Source organism: Brassica rapa, chromosome A10 (assembly GCF_000309985.2).
Source record: "Brassica rapa cultivar Chiifu-401-42 chromosome A10, CAAS_Brap_v3.01, whole genome shotgun sequence".
Lineage (NCBI taxonomy): Eukaryota > Viridiplantae > Streptophyta > Magnoliopsida > Brassicales > Brassicaceae > Brassica > Brassica rapa.
The window spans coordinates 7589479-7596295 of record NC_024804.2 but is presented as its reverse complement, the minus strand read 5'-3'; the positions used below and the strand labels follow the sequence as shown (position 1 = coordinate 7596295).

Sequence of the window (6817 nt, the reverse complement as noted above, 5' to 3'; positions counted from 1 at the left end):
TTGTAGGCGGAGTCTATCTTACCGTTGAAATCCACGGTGATTTGTTGTTGTCCCAACAGTACTCGATCAAGCATCTCTTCGATCTTGCTTTCCTGAGTCTGGGGTGGTGGATTTTGGTAGTAAGAGTGCGAGTAGTTCTTGCTGTTGTTGAAGGGTTTTTGAAATTGTGAACTTTGGTTACTTCTTTGGCCATTTCCAAAGAAGTTTCTGTTCCCGCCCTTGTTTCCAAATTTCTGGAATCAGGTACCTCCGATGTAGTTCACATCTTCTTCTCCTTCCGTATCAGCTACTTCTCCTTCAGCTGAACAGACTTGCTTCCTAAGAAGCTCGTGCACCACATCTAACTTAGCTCTTACTTCGTCCATCTGTTCCTTCCCGATAGAGGCTACAGACTTCTTCCATTCAGAGTCAGTGTTTTTGGTGCTGCTGCTGTTAGCAAGGTTTTCGATAAGTCTCACAGCTTCCAACGGATTCCGAGTAGTGAAGTTTCCTTCACTCGCCGTATCAAGGGCCATTTGATACTGTAAGGCGAGACCTCGGAAGAAAGTGCTTAGAAGCTGCCCTTCGTTAAATCCGTGGTGTGGACAGTCTCGCTGGAAGAACCTAAATCTAATCCACGCATCTTTGAAAGCATCTCCAGCCTTCTGCGAGAATGTGGAAATTTTGTTCCGAAGTTCTTCAGCGCGCGCCTCATCGAAGAAGTTTCGTAAGAAAGCATTCTTGATGTCGCTCCAGGATGTTAAAGATCATGTGGGTTGCTGCCTAAGCCAATGCATCGCTTCTCCATTCAGCGTGTATCTGAAGAGCTTGCACAGCAGGTAATCTTCGGGGACTCCTTCCATCCGAATAGCAGCGATTAGATCCTCGAACCGTTCCAAATGGTCCATAGGATGCTCGTGCGGTAACCCATAGTAGGGTATCTGCGACACGAGAGTGTAGTATTGAGGCTTCAGCTCGAAATTCTGCTTCTGGATCTCCGGATGTCGAATAGCTGATCTGTTGGATTAGTACTCATCTGGGCGATTGTAATCGGCCAGTGGTTTCGATCGAGCGTCCTCATCTACAGGTTGAGCAGCTCCTGTAGCATCAGCATCAGGGATTACAGTTCCCTGAGTATCAATTTTTTGACCTGTTGCATTACGCAGATGACCGGCCTGGTCATACAGGTTTCCGTTCTCATCCTGAGTTAAGATAATACTGTTTACCATTTTTGACGACACGGTATCGATCGACGTACGCGGTGTAGTATCGATCGTTGTGGAACGATTGGGATCGATCGACGATGATGGTCTGGTGTCGGTCGACGGTTGGTTGTGCGTATCGATCGACGACGAAGTGGTTGCGTCGAGCGATGTGGAACGTTGACCTCTACGGATGGTGCGTTCCAAATAAGCAGGATCGTCTGAGAACAGCAAGTCTTTATCCTTGTTGCTTCTGGTACCGCTGGGCATGCACCTGAAAAGACAATAAAAATAAATTATTAGAAAGGGGGTAAAGAAAAGAATAAGAATTAATAAAACTAAATCTAATGGCGATCAAAGCTCACTGGCAACGGCGCCAAATTTGATACCACTCAAATTACCCTAAGGAGTGTTACTCTCATCAAAAGAGGTTCAGATGTAGTACTTAGGGATCAAATCCACAAGGAGCTAGGGAACAATTAAATCTAGTGTTTATTAATTCTAAGGGTTGTAAATGTTTTAAATGAAATAGCAATAGTAACAAGCGAGTAAATAATAAATGTAACTTGGTTGGAAATGATATTAGATGCAGGGCCACTATTCATGTGTTGGAGATTATAATACCTATAGATGCCTGACTGTTGCATGCATGATATATTAGAGCTCATTCGCTTAACTCAGTGATCAGCTGTCGAATGTACTACTGGTTAACAGACTAGATCTCGTGTCTCACCGGTTAGATGCAGACAACAAGAGAGTGTCGATCGATGGTCTATTAAGACGTCGACCGATACACCTTTGCCAACATCGATCGATTGTCAGTTGAGGACATCGATCAACGGGTTCTAGCCAGGCCTATGCGCGAGTATGAAATGCCCTACTAAGATTCTAAATTGGCGGTTAGCCCTCTCTAGCAATCCTAATATGATAGATAGATGTCAGGATGGGATAACAAGGGTGCTTGAATATGCAATCCTATGATCAAGTTCAGGTTAGCAAGGCTAAAACAAGCAATGAATACAAATCTATCATGAATATCACAACAAGGCAGATCTATAGTTTGGGGCTAATCCCACAAACCTATCTGAACCCTTGATCTAACAGTTGAACTACTCAGACATAGCAAAGCAATTCATATCAATAGATAAATAGAAACTCATAGAATAGATGAAAAGAAATAGAAACAAGGAGTTCCAATCACAAGTGATCTTCTCTCCCAAATGAAACTTGTAGCAAAACTAGGTCTAGAAAACGAGACTCTCTGCCGTCAAAACACTTGCAGTATATATTCTACTAGGTTAAAAACTCGTCAGGGCATTTTGGTAATTTGGCTTGGCTTTGGTTTTTAAGTCTGCTGGATCCAAAATGTCGCGTCTAGTGTCTCGACATCGATCGATGGTACTTGTGGCGGCCAACGACGGTGGTGGCTTACCAGAAAATAACTGGTGGCGGCAGAGGCGCGGCGGCGATGGCGGACGGACGGTGGCTGGCTACAGCGGCCCCGCGAATATCTGGCGGAGACGGTGGATCGTGAATCCCACGCGCGGGACTTCTAGCTGCGCATGAGGGCGTGTGACAGTGGCTCTTGGGCTGGTCTTCTTTGTCCGGACTCGTCTAGCGCGTCACGAACACAATGGTGGCCTTGGATTCGCGAAATACCACAAGGTTAGAGAGATATGTTCAATTTATCAACCGAAAAACATGAACCTAGGCCATGCCGGTTAACGGTGGTGAGATGTTCGATCTCGACGAATGCGACGGTGGCTGCGGCTGGACTATCTCAGATCTACTTGACGGCTCAATTTTATCAGAGTTTCGAGGCTTTAGACTTTTCTGAATAAAATAATAGGCTAGCACTATTTAAATAGGAACTCACCTAGGGTTTCCTGCAACCCTACTGAGCCTTGACGGGCCAAAATTACTGGGCCGTGAAATGGTTCGTTACAGAGGGGCACCTCGAGAATCAGATCATCAAAGAATCATAAGAGAGGGACACGGGAACGAAAATTCATACTTGACAGAGTTCCGAATAATCCAAACGCAAACTCAGAGGAGTTTATGTCGGGAGACAGAGAAGGGTTCGCCGCTTATCATTGGTTTCTAAATCGAATTGAACCATAAAATATAGGGGAAAATGTAAAAAATGACTCAAAACTTGATTTTCAATCCAAAATTGTACCCCAAATTCAATCAAATACAAAAGTAACCCAAAAGGCTAGTAAAATAAAAAATGATTTTTGAAGCTTTCTCTGTTTTGAAGCCATTTGAATGCTTTTGAATATTCAGATTTTTTTCAGATCTGAGTCAGATTTTTGAAGCTTCTCTGAAGACTCTTGGAAGACTCTCAGAAGACTTTTGGAAGACGTCTTATGAAGTCTTCTAATGTATTTTATGCTAGAAGACTTCCCACAAAGACTTCGAGAAGTCTTCCGAAGTCTTCTATGAAATCTTCTAAGAGAAAATGAAATTTTATTAAGCATTGACATAAAAGACTCAGAGAAAACTTCTACATAAATCTTCTTCGAGAAGATTTCTTAAGAAGTCTTCTATTTAGGTCATTTTTGCAATTGCAAATTTACTAAGGAATATTTCTTAGGAAATCTACTTTACATAAGACATCTTAAGAAGTCCTCATTTGTAAATATTTTCTTACTTTTGAATTAAAAAAAATCTCGAAAATGCCAGAGAAGACTTCTCGAGAAGTCTTTGCGGATAAACATGTTAGTTTTGCAATTGACCGAAATTTGTCAAAAATTAGACTTTTTTATAGAAACTTCTTGGGAAATCTTCTCGGGAAAGACTTCTATATAAGTCTTCTCAAAGTCTTCTCAATGTCATAAAAAGTCTACATGGGATACTTTTGCAATTGACTATATTTGAATTTTCTAGAGAAGACTTCAATAGAAGTTTTCTCTAGTAACCAAAGGTTTGACCAAAACCCGAAATAAAATTTGTGAAGACTTCTCGAGAAGTCTTCTATAAAAAGTCAATTTTCTGACAAACTTCGATCAATTGCAAAACTAACATCTTTATCCGAAAAAATTTCTCGAGAAGTTTTCTCTGAGATTTTTTGGTTTGTTTTCTAAATAAAAGAAAGTCATAAGACTTCTAGGGAAATCTTCTTGATGGTGAACACATCTAGCGAAGTCTTCTGAAAGTCTTCCCGAAGTCTTCTGAAAGTCTTCGCGAACAGATATGTGAAAAAAACGATTTTATACTTTGAACTTTTGAGATGACTTGTTTAGCTTCTCCAAGCACCCATAACTTCACTACAAAAGCTACCAAATCGTTAATGACCGCAAATCATGAGCTTCATTGTCTCTATGAACCTTGCAAGCTTAGAATCAAAATCTTGATTTTTTTGGATGAATTTGAAGAGAGAGTGAAAGAAGTTTACTGATTTGTGTGCATAACTAATGAGATAGGAAGAGTAAAAATCAATATTTTGGTGCATTAAGATTCAAATTGGTTTTTCATGGTGGTTAGTGTATTGATGGCAATGACAATATTGTAAATATTTTGTGAAGATGAGAGTGATAAGGTAAAATCTCATTTTCGAAAAAAAAAAAAAAAATTAATGGCATTTTCGTGAATAACTCAAACTTTTAGGGTGAATAGGGAAAAAAGTTAAAAAAAAATTGGATAATTTTTGTGTTTAACTTCAAATTTTATGTCATATTTGGAAAAAAAAACCCTAAAATATATTCGGTTTTGCGTTTAACTTTTTTGTGTTTTATTCGGGATTTTATAGCTGTTTTTTCTTTGACATTTAATTATTTGGTTAAATTAAGTGTAATGCCTAGTATTTTTTTATTTTATTTTCTTTCGACAATAAATAAACAAAATAGCAATTTTCTTTAATAGTTTTATCCATTCACTAATTTTATTACGCAGATAGATCTTACATCGTATTTTTTGAACACAAAAACATTAAGGGGAAGAAAAATGAAAAGAAACACATTGAAAAATTAAGAAGAGGGGGGGGGGGGGGGGGGGGGGGGGAGGGGGGGGGATGAAAAACAAGAGAAAGATCATTCATTCATTTTATACACTAATTATCTTCTCGTTTGCGTTTTCTTCATCTGAACACAAAGTAAAGAAACACCATCAGCGAACACGTCGCAACAAAGATAGCACACATTCGCAGTAGACGAAACACCAGGTTGATCAGCCGCATCAGGACGGCCATCCATACGTACTGCACTACATAGATAAACCAGTAAGCAACAGCCAAAAAAAGAGCTAAGAAAAATAGAATTTTCCACATCTCTCTCTAAACTTTAATCCTAAGTTTTCTGTGCTCCACCCAGATAGATAGAAGCCATGGACGCCATGGAAGCATATGCTTCCGGCCTTGACAATGTAAAAAATTATCCAATTTTTTTCCACATCTCTCTCATATAATGCAAATATATATATATATATATATAAACCTTGAGTAGGTGACCAGTGTTTAATACTACTGATTTTCACTCAAAATAAGAACATGGCGTCTCCAAGTTTCCAAAGTGTTTTTAGCATCTGCTTTTATTTCCATACAATTTTCTATATAATTCAGTGATAGACTCACAGAGTATACTTTCCTTATTTAACTACTGAAGTCTGAACAAGTATGGCATGTATATCTCTATCCCTCTCCTTTTCGGTTCTACAGTTCGGTCCAGTTCTACATTATGTATTTGGTGTTGTGGACGAACAAACCCACCATATATATAAAATTTGGGAAAGGGCATTTACCTCCATCATTGTGGCTAATGTACTACCATCGCCCGCCCCCCCAATATATATAATTGCATCCTAGAAAACTGTATCAGAAGGTTTTTTTTTTTTTAATTGTCGAACGGTCATTCTATTATTTAAGCTTGAGGTGGTCTGTGTAACCAGACCGGAATAGAATAACCAATGAAAAGGTTAAGTTATAATATAATTCTACTTTAATAGTTCAAACTTGTAGTTAGTTATATTTTACTTAAAACAAAATTTGACTGGTTGTGTTCATTAAATTAGATCATTTAGAATACAGTAACTATTTTTATGTTATATATGTACGTGTTAAATTATATCATTCATTGATTCACATAATTTAACATTTTTATACTAACCAACCATATAAGTATAAGTAGTTGATGAAACAATTAGATTTATGTGTCTGGAACAATATTGTCGGATGATAAGTTCGTCTATATAGCTCTTGCATTAATATGATCAGAGGAATAGTGTAGAATAAGAGCTCCATCCTCTTGAGAGGAAACAATACCAAAGCCTAAGAGCATTTTGGTCTTTTGGAGCTACAATCGTCGGGTAGATAGACAAAAATAACCCTGGAGAGATGAAATGTGCAATAAAACAGAGCAGAATGCTACGTTATTTTCTCTATAAGCACAAAGACGTACTTGAGCCAGATCATTAATTAGAGCACTGATTCCACTTTAAAAGCAGCAGAATAAGATAAAAAAGATATATCCAACAGCTTTATTTATAACCAAACACCTGAACAATTGATTAATCTCTTGTTCACACCAAGTAGGTAATTCATTTGCCTAACCTCTTTCTTTTAATTATTGTTTACTCAGTTTAAACTAAACTTGGTACATATTTCAGAACAAGAGACAAATTTTACACTGATTCCTTGGTTG

At 38.4% G+C, this 6817-nt stretch overlaps 1 long non-coding RNA gene and 1 other non-coding gene across 2 annotated transcripts; both read left to right on the top strand.

Moving 5' to 3' along the window:
• Positions 1-570: 570 nt before the first annotated feature.
• On the top strand, positions 571-676 carry LOC117129435. Its single transcript, XR_004453084.1, has one exon. It is a non-coding gene; the product is annotated as a small nucleolar RNA R71 (small nucleolar RNA).
• A 4508-nt stretch (positions 677-5184) lies between these two features.
• LOC117129265 lies at positions 5185-5663 on the top strand. The gene is made up of 2 exons (XR_004452920.1): positions 5185-5400; positions 5492-5663. It is a non-coding gene; the product is annotated as an uncharacterized LOC117129265 (long non-coding RNA).
• Positions 5664-6817: the final 1154 nt, after the last annotated feature.